The sequence below is a fragment of the Rutidosis leptorrhynchoides genome, chromosome 3 (genome assembly GCF_046630445.1).
Source record: "Rutidosis leptorrhynchoides isolate AG116_Rl617_1_P2 chromosome 3, CSIRO_AGI_Rlap_v1, whole genome shotgun sequence".
In the NCBI taxonomy this organism is placed as follows: domain Eukaryota; kingdom Viridiplantae; phylum Streptophyta; class Magnoliopsida; order Asterales; family Asteraceae; genus Rutidosis; species Rutidosis leptorrhynchoides.
In genome coordinates, this window is record NC_092335.1 from 330,140,116 (window position 1) to 330,157,076 (window position 16,961).

Consider the following 16,961-nt stretch of genomic DNA (forward strand, 5'->3'; position numbering starts at 1 on the left):
AGTCAAAGGGTAATGAAGTTGTTGGTACATCTGCTAATAATGTGGTGGAATTTAAAAGGTTCCCTGGTAACGATGGTGTATATCTCAAGGTTATAATAAGGTTAGTCTGACTGAAAAGTCGAAGTTGACTTGCTGGAGCTGTGACAAAACTGGCTACTTTGAATAGGAGTCGCAAAGTTATTTTTGCTAATAAATGCCAAAGAATCTGACGCGGATACGTTGTTTAAACTTTTACTTTGGTTTCAAGAGTTTTTCGGGTACATAACTGTGGGTAACATGTGGTTGGATCATCATCTCGATTGCTCATCATTCGAAGTGTCTTCAGAAATTTTCGAAGGGTTTGAACACAGATTGTAATCGTTAACATACATTTGATGTTCTAACATAGTTTTGAAGTCAAAATATAGCTTGTGAAAGATGTAAGGATCTAAGAGTGATGATTTTGGTCATATCTCGAGTTGAATTTTGAGATTTCAAAATCAGAATATGTAATTAAATTTTGAATGAGTATGGTTGTTTTGATTTCTATAAAAGAATGTATATTGTTGTGAAAGTAGCGAGTATAATGGATAATTTGATGAATCAGATTCGAAGAATGTAACATATTAATTGTGAATTTATATATCTCTCGGGTATTACCTACCCGTTAAAAAAAAATTTCACAATTAATATTTTGTACAAAGGAATTTTATTACAGTTTTTATGAAAATATATATATATATGTATATTTTCTTTAGATGTAACATAGATTTAATGAGTTAATGTTAAATTAAACTCATTTGATTTACGGTTGAAACTAGAATTTAATAATCCCTAAAGTCTTTAAAAAGTACATAACTTTTACGCAGTATTTCTTTAATGACATTGAAATTAAGAATCAATACTTCGTTATTTGTTGATGTATGATGTTCGGTTCGTGGAATTCTTGTGAATTTCGCAAAGTACGAATGATGTTATCTGAAAAGTTTCGGGTACATCGATGATGAAAGTGTAAAATCAAATATATACTTGATTTATTATGAATTGGAATTTGTTGAATTGCGACAGAGATTGTAGTTAACGCTGGTTAAGTTGCGGTCGAAGGACGTACATTATTGCATATTTGTAATATGAATTAACCGAGTAGTTAAGATTCACACACAATAGTTTAGCACGGAAAGATTTATTTCAAAATATATATATATATATATATATATATATATATATATATATATATATATATATATATATATATATATATATATATATATATATATATATATATATATATAATATACATATAATTTCTTGAGAGGGAATGAGTTAATTCTTCATAACTCGTTGATACAATATACACGTTATTGATTCGTAATGATGTCCACAGTGATTCTTGAACTGACGGAGTTTGTGATGTTATCTGTGTTGTTGATTCGGATGTTGACTGTACTGACGATGCTGGTAACGCTGACGGTACTGTTGATGCTGTTGGTAAAGCAAGTTTAGCTTGTTAATCACACACCATTTTTGTTAGGGTTTCTACTCTTCCTTCTATCATTTTGGTTCGCTTACCTGATTTATGGTTAGGGCTAGATTAGATAATCTCTAAGACTTTAGAGATTACATAATCGCCGCAGAATGTTTCTCCAATGAAGTTATGAATTAATACTTCGTCAGTTATTGTCGTTGGTACTCCTTGGTATCTATGGTGCGTATGACGTTGATGCTCGTGGGACAGATTGTGAAGTTGAGGTTTACGACGCGGTTGTGGTTGGAGGTGGTAATGGTACTATTGGCGTTGATGATGGTGGTACTGGTTATGCTGCTGATGCTGCTGCTGGTGTTTGTAATCTCTGCACCATATTCTCCAAAGCCACTACCCGAGCGCGAAGCTCGTTGACTTCTTCTATTACACCGGGGTGATTGTCGGTTCGGACGAGCGGATAAATAAAATCTAAAATTTGATGTAATATATAATCGTGAAGAGATACTCTGGAAATGAGCGAGAAAATGGTGTTTCGGACAGGTTCGCCGGTAAGTGCTTCAGGTTCTTCGTCAAGAGGGCAATGTGGTGGATGGAAGGGATCACCTTCTTCTTGTTTCCAATGATTGAGGAGGCTACGAACCCATCTCCAATTCATCCAGAATAGGTGATGACTGATTGGTTGATCTATTCCGGTCACACTGCTTTCGGAGCTTGAATGGGATTCCATTTCGGAATCTGAGTGACTTGAACTGATGACGAATTCCATTTCGTACGATTGGATAAAGGATTTTTTTTCTCGATATGAAATGATTTTGGCTAACGGATGGTATTCTAATTACATATATATATATATATATATATATATATATATATATATATATATATATATATATATATATATATATATATATATATATATATATAGAGAGAGAGAGAGAGATCAAAAGATTTCGTAGATTACGGAGGACTTTGCGGGATATGTCAGGCAAAGTTTAAAGTAACAGATACGATAAGATATGATTTAGCAGATATGCTAAGATATGAATTTTTGTCTATACACTATTCATGCAATCAATGCAGCAAGACGTGTCTTAGACTAAAAATGATAAGCAGGTAATTTCCTGAGGATGATAAGTAGTTAATTTTCGACACAAAATGATAAGCAAAACTTTTGACATGCAGACACGGTCGAAGTCCAGACTCACTAATGCATCCTATCGACTTATCAGTTAGACACACTAATGCAGACCTGGTTCGCTAAGACCACCGCTCTGATACCAACTGAAAGGACCCGTTCATATACATTATAAACGATTCACAATAGTTGATTACATTGCGAGGTATTTGACCTCTATATGATACATTTTACAAACATTGCATTCGTTTTTAAAAGACAATCTTTCTTTACATCGAAAATTGACAGGCATGCATACCATTTCATAATATCCACTATCCAACTATAAATTGATTTAATAATAATCTTTGATGAACTCAATGACTCGAATGCAACGTTCTTCGAAATATGCTATGAAAGACTCCAAGTAATATCTTTAAAATGAGCAAATGCACAGCGGAAGATTTCTTTAACACCTGAGAATAAACATGCTTTAAAGTGTCAACCAAAAGGTTGGTGAGTTCATTAGTTTATCATAATCATTTATTTCCATCATTTTAATAGACCACAAGAATTTCATTTCCAGTTCTCATAAATATACGTCCCATGCATAGAGACAAAAATAATCATTCATATGGTGAACACCTGGTAACCGACATTAACTAGATACATATAAGAATATCCCCTATCATTCCGGGATCCTCCTTCGGACATGATATAAATTTCGAAGTACTAAAGCATCCGGTACTTTGGATGGGGTTTGTTAGGCCCAATAGATCTATCTTTAGGATTCGCGTCAATTAGGGTGGCTGTTCCCTAATTCTTAGATTACCAGACTTAATAAAAAGGGGCATATTCGATTTCGATCATTCAACCATATAATGTAGTTTCAATTACTTGTGTCTATTTCGTAAAACATTTATAAAAACAGCGCATGTATTCTCAGTCCCAAAATATATATATTGCGAAAGCATTTAAAAAGGGAATAATGAAACTCACCATACTGTATTTCGTAGTAAAAATACATATAACGTCATTGAACAAGTGCAAGGTTGACCTCGGATTCACGAACCTAAATTAATTATATATATTTATGTGTTGGTCAATATTTGTCTAACAAATTAGGTTAAGTCATAGTGTACCACAATCCTAATGCTCGAGACTAATATGCAAAAGTCAACAAAAGTAAATTTGACTCAAAATAATTTCCAAAAATCTATACATGATTAATATATAGTTTAAATATCGTCGTTTTATATTTTTAAATATTTTTAAAAGATTTATTAGAGTAAATAATATAATTTATTTATTAATAAATAAAATTTTATATTAAATTTATATAATAAAATATACTTTTATATATATTAAGTAATAAAATTTATAGGGTTCATTTAATATCATAAAGATAATATGATAGGTATTATTAAAGTAAGTTATTACACGTAGTAAAATATGTTTGTATCACATATTTATTTGATAAAATAATATCTATAATGATAGTAAGTAAAAGTTGTATTATTTTTTAATAACAATTATTATTATAAAAATATCAATATTTATAATTACTAAGATGACATTATGATAAAACGATAATTCTAATTATGATAACTTTAATATTTACGATAATTTTTAATATTATCTTTAAAATAATAATTCTATTTAAAATAATAATAATAATGATATTTTATAGTAACAATGACATTTCTATTAAAATGATAATTTTTGTTAAAATGATAGTTTTAATACTAACGATACTTTTAATAATAATAGTAATGATAAAAATAATAAGAACGATAATTTTATCTAAATCAATATCTTATAATATTTTAATTTCATCATGATACTCTTACTCATTATTTCCTAATCGTTTCGTTTAATAGCTTTTAATCGTCTTTTATATCGTGTTCATAATAATGATAATAATAGTAATCAAAATAATTAGGTGTTACAAATATTTGTTTTAAATACACTAATATTAATAATGATAGTTACTATAACATTATTAACGATAATACTAATAATTATCTTAATGATAATATAGTAATAATAATAATAACAATAACAATAACCATTTTAAATAATGATATATATATTAATAACGATAATAATAATAATAATACTAATAATAATAATAATAATAATTGGATTATAATAATAATACTAATTATAACTTTAACGATAATAACGATAGTAATAATAAAAAAAATAACAATTTTTAATGATAAATCCCTTTTATTGATAAAGATAATAATAATCATAATAATAAGATAAAACTAGAACGACGATAAAAACGACGATAATAATAATCATTTTTAATAAAAATATCTAAAATTCAATTGATTATAACTTCTAATCCATTCATCGAAACCATTCGATATCTAAAGGAAAAGTTCTTAATTTTTCGCTAGCTTTCCAAGGACATGCATATCTTATACCTTATCTCAACCGCAAGTGTAACTAATTCAAAATTCAACCTAACCTGTCTAAGGGCAATATTAAAAGTACAAGCATGCATAATCCTAAATACTCGAGCACTAGTTAGGGATACACTATTAGTATGTAAAAGTTAAATTATGAGTACTCACATATCAATATTGAGATTCAATATTGCAGGAAAGGTACGTAGACGCAACGGAAATGATAAACACTATATTGACCTCACGAGCATACCCATGAACCATACTCAATCACCTCCATAGCTATAACCCATAATTTCCTTAATCTTATCCCACTCGAAAAACAATTTCGAAATCACTCGGACAGCACTCCGTCGTAATATTTTATGTATACTAATAATATCTTGAAATAATATGGAGTAAATATATATATGTAAATCGATTGAGAGAGTTTAGAGAAAAATATTTTCAAGTTTCTATGAAATAATGAAACCTATTGAATTCTATTTATAATAGATTTTTGAATTATTAAAGTGAATTATTAAAGTATGAATTATTAAAGTGAATTATTAAAGTATGAATTATTAAAGTGAATTATTAAAGTATGAATTATTAAAGTGAATTATTAAAGTTAAAGTAAAGTAAAAATAAAGTAAAGGTAAAGTTTAAGTATAGTAAAAGTATAAAACTATGTACGTATAATACGCGTATAAATATATATAATATTAATTTAAATCGTTATATATATAAAATAAAATATAAATATCGTTATCTTTATCATACTAGTTAAGTAATGAGTTGTCAAAAGTGGTTCTAGATATTTATAAAAATTATATACGTTTTAATAATAAAGTTCTTTTTAAACTGAAAACGTTTTTGTACGTTTAAAACTAAATAGATCAATCGAGTCTTTATGAGATTCAATCTTCCACTATCCTTTGTCTAGTTCTCAATGATTGACAATTTGTTCTTATTTATAAATCACTTTACCATTTTCCGAATATTGTTAAAATGGAAAGATTTCTCAAATCAACGTGGGCCTTTCAACAGAGACTTGTAATCATAATTCAATATATCTGATAATTCAATCATTTGATCTTATCTTCTAATTCCATTGATAAATATTTTGAAACAGATACAATCATATAAAGTATTTAATCTAATATTTTGTTTACGTTTCAAGTTATAATATATATACACATATACATATATAATCATATTCGTTTAATGGTTCGTGAATCGTTGGAACTTGGTCGAAGTTGAATGAATGTATGAACATAGTTTAAAATTCTTGAAATTTAACTTAACAAATATTGCTTATCGTGTCGGAAACATATAAAGATTAAAGTTTAAATTTGGTTGGAAATTTCCGGGTTGTCACAATTTACTCCATTTCATCCACCCTTATCCATTTCACTTTAATTTTAGAGAGAGAGTGTGATTCTTGAGTGAGAAAGCTTAAATCCAAGAGGAAGAAGTTGTTCTCGGGCCAAAGTGCGGGTATTAAAGTTGTTCATCTCCTCTCTAGCTACGTTTTGGTTGTAGTGGTATGTTCTAACTTTGATTTCCTTGTTTTAATTTGTGTAAGGGTTAGGGTTTAGGTTAGTGATGAACATAAAACCCATATTTGGTGATTTTGGGTGTTCTTGGGTAAGATTGAGTCATGAAGACTTAATGGTAACTAATCTAGGGTTTCAAAGTGTTAATTGATGTTTATGAGTCCTAATTGGTTAGTTAATTACTAGCACATCTAGTTAATTGGTAAATGGGTGTTAGTGGGGTTAGTGAATGATTCGAAATGGGTGTGTTGACTTTAAATGAGTCAAAGGGGTTAATGATTGACCTAGTTGGGGATTATGGGTATGAATTACCCTAATTATATTATAGTTAGTGTTATTGGACCTTAATCACTAGCTTTTAAGTGATTAATGGTGATCTTGACCCTTAATGGCGGTTTTGGTGAAAATGGGGCATTTAATGCATTAAGTCATTAAATGCACACTAGTGAATTGTTGGTATTTAGTCCAACTAGATTATTTGTTAAGATGCCACCAAGGAGTGAAGTGTCGAGGTGTTAAGACACCACTCTAAGTAAAATAAAGGGTGAAGCATCGAGGTGTTAAGATGCCACCCGGGGGTTTAGTGATACGAGGTGTTAAGTACACTAACGGATGTTATGAACACCGATGGCCTTTCGCGAGCGTCATTCCCTTGTACGATTGGTTAACCATGGTTATTGTGTTGCAAGCGTAAGCATATTATATTGTTCGAATTATATATATTTATGCGATTGTTATGCTAGCTTGTGATATTGGAGGTTAGTAGCTTCGTATTGATGATAAGCTAATTGTGTTGCTAGCATGTATGCGGTATGTGTGTAAGTGTTTGCAAGTAGGTATATTATATATGTATGTGTATAATTATTGCATTCACTAAGCGTTAGCTTACCCTCTCGTTGTTTATCTTTTTATAGGCGCTGGCGTGGACAAGGGTAAGGGCATACGGTTGGATTAGAGATCCCGCTTTATTGTTAGGGGACGCTTTTGGGATATGATAGCTTTTGGAGTTTGACCAAGATTTGGGTAGTTTAACCCCAAACACCATGCTCATAGTGTCGTTTGGTATTTAAACTTTTGTGGTCGAAACTTGTATTTTGTACTTAAGAGTATTTTGGGTATATATGGGCCCCGCCTTGTAAAACTTATTTTATGTTTGAATCGTGTTAGTTTTACATATGAGAACATGTTGTGAAAAGCGTTTCGTCTAAATATGTCGGGAAGTGCAAGATCTTTTTACGTGAAAACGACCAATCCGGACAGACATGAAAGTGGCATGTGCGCGCCGCGCATTCCAACAGGGTGCGCGTGGCGCACTCATCTGGCACAACAATTTTTTTTTGTTTACTGTTTTGGCTGGATATCGGGGTTGGGTTGTTACAGAACTCAAATCCAGAAACGAACACGACAGAGCTTGAATCCTTAAATGAGAAAGGATTAAAGTGAGGTTTGGTTGTCCAGATCCATAAAGTTTGATTTTTGAATCTGCTGTTGGTGGTGTCCGCCGCCTTCGTTCTCTTCCGTCGTTGTCCTTCTACCCAATCGGACCTTTGAATGAAAACCTAGATGAATCTTCGGGCTAATGACGGTTACACTCAGCTTGGCTGAAATGAGATTGAAAAGGAACAATGGAGCTGGTATGATGCGTTTGGGCAATTAATAGTTTATGGTTTTTGATTTTGATTTGGGTTATAAATTTAGGGTTTTAATTTGGAGTTACGAATTTTGGTTTTGATTTGGGGTTTTATGATTTAGCGTTGTGTGAACCTATATTTATCAATTTTAGGGTTTTATGTATTTTCAATTTTGGGGATGAAAGAGAAGTGGGAATGAAGTTAGGATGAAGGTGATTGTAAAAGGACAGATTTACCCTCACGTGCTTGTCACATGACTAACTTTAACAGAAAAGTTTAACGGAGTTAGTGAGTTGTACTATCCTTACTCCACTTTTAAGTCACAAGGACTATTCACACTCAAAACAGCAACTTTGTCTATCCATGCTGGCTGGTACAAACCACAAGGACTATCCGCGCAATTTTCACTTGATTGAAAGAGTTTAAAATTTTTAACAGAGAAAAAATGTTAAAAGATAAAAGCTACGAAGTACTAGAAATAAAATTTAACTTTTAGCTTCAAGTTTTTTTTTTTGTCATTTTACTCTTTATTTAACAGATTTAGCTACTCTATCAAACATCAAAATATATTTTAAAAACTAATAGCTAACGGTTAAAAGCTAAAATCTACCAGCTACAAGCTAAAAACTACCAGCTACAAGTTAAAAGCAACCTGTTAGTTTTGCCAAACATATTATAAGTGTTTTTTATATACTTCTATTTCGAAATGGTTTCTTCTTTCTATGTCTTCTATAAACAAACTATTTTCAGATTAAGTGACAAATTCAATAATAAATAAATAAAAATTTTACTTACTAAATAAAGTGACTAGATATAGCCACCAACATGGTGGAACTAGAAATACAAGGCAACAAACAAACAAATAACATGGTTATAGCCATAGACGCTTGAAGAACCAGTAGATCCAAAAAGTTATGATAAAGTGGAGCGAGATCGACAATGCAACCCACAATAGTGAACTTAAACACCAGAATCTAAGACTGTAAAAAAAAACCACCGCACCCCGCCTAGATAAACGCATCCACAATCAACATCACCACAATCGGCTTCACCACCGCCACCACCGAGTCTTAAAGCAGCCACCACTAACTAGGTGGTGAAACCCCACGCATCCAGAGAGAGGGAAACCAGTGCACCACCTCAACTGACAACACTACGAATCCTCTTAATATAGCAGGCGGTCACCACTAACTGGTTCGTAAACCGCCACCCGCCAACGAGGTCAAAATCGGATAACCACCACAAAACCCAGCACATAACAGTAAATATCCCACTACTACATGAGACAATGGACGACTACCACCAACTGGGTGGTGAGTCGACCATCGTCGTGGATAGAAGCCTGTAAACCAAGATCTGATGGGGCTATTTTTTTTTTTTTTGGGGAATTGATATATTCACCATTAAAATAAAAAATTACCATCATTTTTATTACGTTTGAACAATAGAATAATTATACATTTTAGCATAGATTATTATTATTATTATTATTATTATTATTATTATTATTATTATTATTATTATTATTATTATTATTATTATTATTATTATTATTATTATTATTATTATTATTATTATTAAATTTATTATTATTGAAATTCTTATCTCGTCCGGTATACGAGTTGAATATACGAGTTTGTATCTAAACACGTTCTCGAACCCGAACCCGAAAAAAATATTAAAAACCATCCTCATACTCAACCCTAAACCTGTATACCCGGACCCGAACTCAACCCAAAAATGTCATGTTTCAAGTTTTCTTATCGGGTAAGGGTCTTTGTACCATCTCTAAGGCTCTGTTCCAGAGTTTTTGTTTGAAAAAAATGAAATGAAATTAAATGAAGTGAAATGAAATGGGATGATTTGGGATCATTCGAATTTGGAAGAAAGGGTTGAGACGAAAATTAGGCTAAAATCATCCATCCCCTTCCTTTCCTTTCCTTCCAATTAAAACTCGGGAACACACAAGTTTTTTATTTTCTTTCTACTTATGTTCCTTGCACTCCAAAATAAAATTATGGAACATAGTCTAAATAAAACCGTTTAATTTTAGGGTATAATATGATGGCGGTTGTTTTTAGTCGTTAGGTGAATATGATTTTTAATCTTCCGATTTTCGGTTATATTGAATTTCATATTTTTTTTTTGTTTTGTTTTCGTATTGTAAGTCCATATATCTTCATTGTCAGTATCGCGAGCTTTATATAGGTTTTGTTTAGTTGTGCTCGGATTTTTTGATTTGTATGTTTAAAGGAGGTTTCATTGTTGATGAACCTTCTTTCGTTTTATATAAGTTTTATGTTTTTCGCCATACATACATACATACATACATACATACTGATATTATGCGAGGTGTATATAAAATAGTTATTAATTTTAGCAGAAAACACTATTAAATACGATACAATTTTACACAAGATATTTATTTATTTATAGAATGGATATACTTAAACCTTGCTACAACACTTATAGGCAGTGTACCTAATCGTAAAGTAGTGTAGTTTTTAGTAAGTCCGGTTCGTTCCACAGGGAAATCTTTAAACAAAGCTCAACGCTATATTAGTTTACTATTATAAAAATACAAACATATATATAAGTAATATTATTATTATAAAGGGGGGTTTTTACCGTTTAATGACCGGTTTGTCGATTTTAAAACTTTAGTCGCAGTTAAAACCTAATGTAAAATATAAAATAAATACAAGACTTAAATTAAAGCGTAAAGTAAATAACGATAATGAAATTGCGAATAATAAAAGTGCGATAAAATAAAATTGCGATAATTAAAAAGTACGATAATTAAAAGTGCGATTAAATAACAATAAATAAAAAGTGCGATAATTAGAAGTGCAATTAAATATAAAATAAAGGAAATTAAATATGAAATAAAAGAATTATGCTTATTTAAACTTCCGTAATCATGATGTTTGACGTGTTGATTTTAGTTTTATGCCCATGGGTTAATTGTCCTTTGTCCTGGATTATTTAATATGTCCGTCTGGTTTTTGTCCATAACAGTCCATCAGTCATAAATATAAAGTGCGAGTGTCCTCATCAAATTATTCTTATGCCCGAAGTTAAATATTCCAACTAATTGGGGATTCGAATTGTAACAAGATTTTAATACTTTGTTTAATGAATACACCAGGTTATCGACTGCGTGTAAACCAAGGTTTTACTACTTTGCTAACAATTACACCAATTACCCTTGAATGTAATTTCACCCCTGTTTTAATTATTCTAGTGGCCATTAATCCATTCCCGTATCCGGTTAAATGAACGATTATTCGTACATATAAATACCCCGCCCATCGTGTCCGATCGAGTGTATATGGTAATTTATAGGGACGCCCAATTGTAAATCTTTATATTAACATTAACAAACTTTCATTTAGTTAAACAAATATAAAGCCCATTAATAGCCCATAGTCTAATTTCCACAAGTGTCGTTCTTTTGTCCAAACCCCAATTATGGTACAAAGCCCAATTACCCAATTTTAGTAATTAGCCCAACATCATGATTACTTCGTTTTAAATAAGCATAATAATAACTTAGCTACGAGACATTAATGTAAAAGGGTTGAACATAACTTACAATGATTAAAAATAGCGTAGCGTTACACGGACAGAATTTCGACTTACACCCTTACAATATTCGCTAACATACCCTTATTATTAGAATTATAATTAAAATTAAAATTAAAATATAAATTATATATATATATATATATATATATATATATATATATATATCGTATATATGAGAGAATAGAGAAATAGATTATGAATTTTTTTTTATCAGAATTCGGTTTGCTTTATAGGCAGAGTTGATTTTTGGGGCTCCGCGACTCGCGGCAAAATCCTCTTCAAACTCCGCGAGTCGCGGAGAATGAATTTACAGCTCACACCCTTGGAGTCTTTCTCTGCCGACGGTTTTATAATATATATATAATATATATATAATTAATATAATTAATTATATATTATATTATATTTATATTCCTAGTTAACTTGTAATTTTTAGTCCGTTGCGTCGAGCGTTAAGAGTTGACTCTGGTCCCGGTTCCGGATTTTCGAATGTCCTTGCGTACAATTTAATATCTTGTACTTTGCGTTTTGAATCTTGTACTCTTGTAATTTCGAGACGTTTCTTATCAATAATTGGAACCTTTTTGATTGTCTTTTGTACTTTTGAGCTTTTTGGTCGTTTGCGTCTTCAATTCGTCGAATCTGTCTTTTGTCTTCACCTTTTATTATTTAAACGAATATCACTTGTAAATAGAACAATTGCAACTAAAAGCTTGTCTTTCTTGAGGAATAATGCTATGAAATATATGTTCGTTTTTAGCATTATCAAATATTCCCACACTTGAGCGTTGCTTGTCCTCAAGTAATATTGTCTTGAATTACTAGAATCACTTCTTTATTCTTCACACTTTGTACATCAGTGATTTCTATACGGCGGTATAAATAATGGTAGTAACGATATGGTTTACAGTCCCACATGACTATAAAAATTTAGATCCATTAAGGAAATTGGATCTTTATGAAAACATTTGATCTTTTGAAAATTAAATCTAGTTTTTACCCTAGATAAGTTTTCCGGGATAACCCTTTACCGGTGTTTGCAAAATATTTTTGTGGGTTTGGTGGGTTTCAGATTTGAAAATTTTAGCTCAAAACTTGCAGTTTTGTGTCACCCACTTGCTAACCTTGTATTTGGAAAGCAACACGTCCAGTTTACTTGTCCCGTATATTACCTTTCGGCAAACTACCGTCCGGTTGTAAAGGAAAGCGTTGAACAAGCAACTGTTAAGGCAATGTCCCCTGACATGCTTTTAATTATGGTCTATAACGTGTCGGACGCAATTACTATCCTTTGTAGGAGCAATATTAAAGCTTATCCTATGATTTTTCGGTCTGGCACAAGGTCCTGTCTCCGACCATGCTATGCAACCACCGTTCTTACGGTTGACACCCGATTTAGTTCAGGTGACCTAATGAATTCCAGGTGAATTCCTAGGATTTTACGTTCAATGGTAATGAACGTATTGAAAATAGGGTTTTCAGAAAACAAATCGGTTTGTAATTTTGATCAAAATATTTTCTCGTTTAAGCTCGAGTTTAGATATCATCGAATTCCATGAGTTTGTAATTCTCAATCTTTAAGGTCAATCTCTAGGATTGAGTAATATCAGTCTTAAAAGCTGATTTTTAATCTTTAAGGAGATTATCCTTTCTGGGGATCTGATTCATTAGTCTTATCAAGCTAATTTGCACGGTGCCCCCCCATTGTACGAGATAAATCCTTCTCATGGTTAGGATAAATCGGACCACATGGCGACCCTGTTTAATGCTGAGGTCCGTGGATTTCCTGCTGATTTTAGAGATGACTTTTCTAGATTTTTCGTCAACCTACAGCTGGTCTGGACGACAACTTCATGACCTAAATCAAGAAGCGCGTGTCTTTTTCGGAAGACTTTACTTCCTTTTAATGATGGAATTGATTCATCGTGTAGATCCATCTCTTCTTTTCTTTCATCGGGTAAAAACAGTTTAGTTTAGTCCAAAGCAAAAGTATTTTCAGTTATTTGTTACAGATATATGTGACATATGTTAAGATAACTTGGTAAATTTTCCCACACTTGGCTTTTATTTTCCTTTTTATCGTCCTCTATTCCATTTTAAATGAATTTTAACATTTTAGTTTGTTTCTCAATTTATGTCCTTTCCGAGGTAACAATAATTTCGGTGTTAAAACCTAGTTTTATCGTTCATAAATATGTATAAACATGATTTTGAGTTCATTTAATTGAAAATTTTGAAAAATTTTACTAAAATTGGGTAGTCAGTATATAAGACTAGGGCTGTTCTTTTTTATCAGAGAGCACTAGATTCTAATACAACTACTGCTTTACTAGTATTTTTAATGGTAACCAAGTGTTTAAAGTAAAAAATTTTAAAATCCGAAAGAATTTAACCCCTTCCCACACTTAAGATCTTGCAATGCCCTCATTTGCAAGAAATCAGTAACAATTTAAATTATTGAGGGTGATTTGTGTGAAAATGATTAAATTTTTACCAAAGTTTCCAATTATATTGGCGTTTGTTTGCTGAATGATAAATGGTGCACATCATTTGTTCATTCCGTCTTGTTGTTATTTCACATATATTTTGCATCTTGTCGTCAAAATTAGTTGCTTTTGCTGAACTTAATGCCAGTCTTTGAAAATGCGTTGTTTTACCCTGTTGTGTACATAAGATAAACTGCAAATATATATACATATTTTTGAAGTTTGGTATATTACCCCACATTCAAAAATTATTAAAATCTAAGAATAAAAGTTAGACAATTATAAAAATGACTACAATATTAACAAAAGTATTAAACGTATCAATAATTACAAATTACAAAATAAAAAAAAATAATAAGTAAACTAAGGATGATATTGGTACCAATAGGGGTTCCAGGCATAACCATAGGTGCTATAGAATGCTTCGGCAGGGTCATACGTAGGATATGGTGGCTGCATCTCTATAGACCAGGGAGGGAAGATGGGTTTCGGTGTAGGAATATAGTTTCTACCTATATGTTGGCAATGAGCTATGATTTGGTTCTGATGAACTTGCCAATCTTCAAATGCTCTCTGTCTAGCATTTTCGTATTCCTGAGAAGCTATAAACCTATGCATTTCTTGCATCTCATTCCCCCCTCCTACATTACCTTGCTGCTGGTTTCTCTCCACCTGTGGATGTCTACCATGGTATCGTACTGCGGCGTTATTTCGCCTCTTCAAAACTTTTGCACCATGGTATACATTTAAACCTATAGTATCGCGGGGTTCCGGCTCTTCTAGTAATAATCCCCCCCGACTTATATCCACACCGAGATATTCACCAATCAAAGTAATAAAAATACCACCTCCTATTATGCTATGTGGTCGCATCCCCCGAACCATAGCTGATAAATAATAACCCACACAATATGGTATACTTACAGCGCTTTGTGGGTCTCGAATACACATATGGTAAAACAAATCCTGTTCATTTACTTTTTCTTTGTTCTTACCCCTTTGTGTAATCGAATTAGCTAAAAACCTATGTATCACTCTTAATTTGGCTCTATCTATATCCAAATAAGAGTAATTTCCCCCTTTGAAACGGTGATGGCTTGTCATTTGACTCCACACACCGTGTGTATCAAAATTCTCATCTATCTTTCTACCGTTTAGTATCAATCCTCTACAATCGGCAGACGCTAACTCCTCAGGCGTATATATACGTAAAGCCTGAGCCATGTCCAGTAAAGACATGTGGCGCATCGAACCGCCTAACAAAAATCTAATAAAAGAACGATCGGTTAAACTAGCTACCCGATCATTCAACTCTATACTACATAACAATTCTTCACACCATACTTTATATACAGGTCTACGTATGGTGAATAAACATACCCAGTCATTAAAAGAAGAATTACCATACCTCTGTACAAGTAATTCCCTAATTGGCCCGGCCAATTCTACAGCTTCTAAGGGTCCCCATTCTATGACCCTCGGTACCTCAACAACCTTAGAATGAAGAGTATGCAAACCCCTTTGATATTTTGGATAATCTATCCAAAGTCTGTCAAATCTCAGGTTCGGGTGCAACTCTTCCAAATGCATATCGAAAAAGGTCATGACTGGATGAGGTATATCCTGCTTGTAGTAGTTATCCACCTCCTGTTGTTCCAAATTCTCAGCAGGAGCATTGCGGGCTTGGGATGAAGATTCACCCCTTTCATTCTGCAAAACACATCAAACACAATTTTTGTGCATCCAAATATGCATTAGTGTCAGCAAAATCATCAATCAAAATAATTACAATGACATTATCAATTTATATCAAACTTAAGCTCATTTTCACATTTTTATCAAATCTACACTTTTTCAAATAAGCATATACGAAAATTTTCGCCAAGTTCATAAGCATTCAACTCAAATAACATGTCAAAATAATCATTACTAGCAATTAAACAAGTCTCAAATGGCATTATCTTTCAAAAATCAAGTTCATGAATTTTAGACTTGAAAAAGTCCACTTTAATTCTCAAAATCATGTTTAGGCTCAAAGTTTGGATCATTTAACTACCTAGACATGTTACACTACTCAATTTAGCAACAATTCATGACAAAAATCGGCCATAACCTGTTTATATCAAAAAGCCCCAAATTTGCTCAAGAACACAAACCCTAGATTACTCAAAATTTGAAGTTTAAGGCTTCTAATCATGTTAAACAGCATCAATCTAGGTTATACAAGCATAATACATAAACAATTTAAGCCTAATTACACTAAAAAGCATCAAAATCAAATTGGGAAAAAAATTGCTCAAGAACATCAAATTTCGAATTAAATGGTGTTTAGGTGTAGAAATTTACCGTTTTTCTTGAGTAATTCTTAGATAGCATCCTTCTCAACATGATTTTAGCAAAAAATTTGGTGATTAACGGTTAAAAATTGGGATTTTGGGGGTGTTTTTCGTGTATTTTCGAGGTTTTTTCGCTGTGTTCTTCGCAGTGTGTTTTTGTGGGGAGTAAACTGATCTGTTTTTACGTTTTATTTTTTTTCTGGGTTTTGGTCCCTCCGCGAGTCGCGGAGATTTCCCTTTCAAACTCCGCGAGTCGCGGAGTTTGCTCTTTTTTTTTTTTTTTTTTTTTATAATCTTTAACTTATAAAACAATTAAGTATTTAATTTTAAAATTTTGTTTCCCTTGTTATTTAGGACGAGGTCATTTCGGATCGATGTCCTAGTCCGTC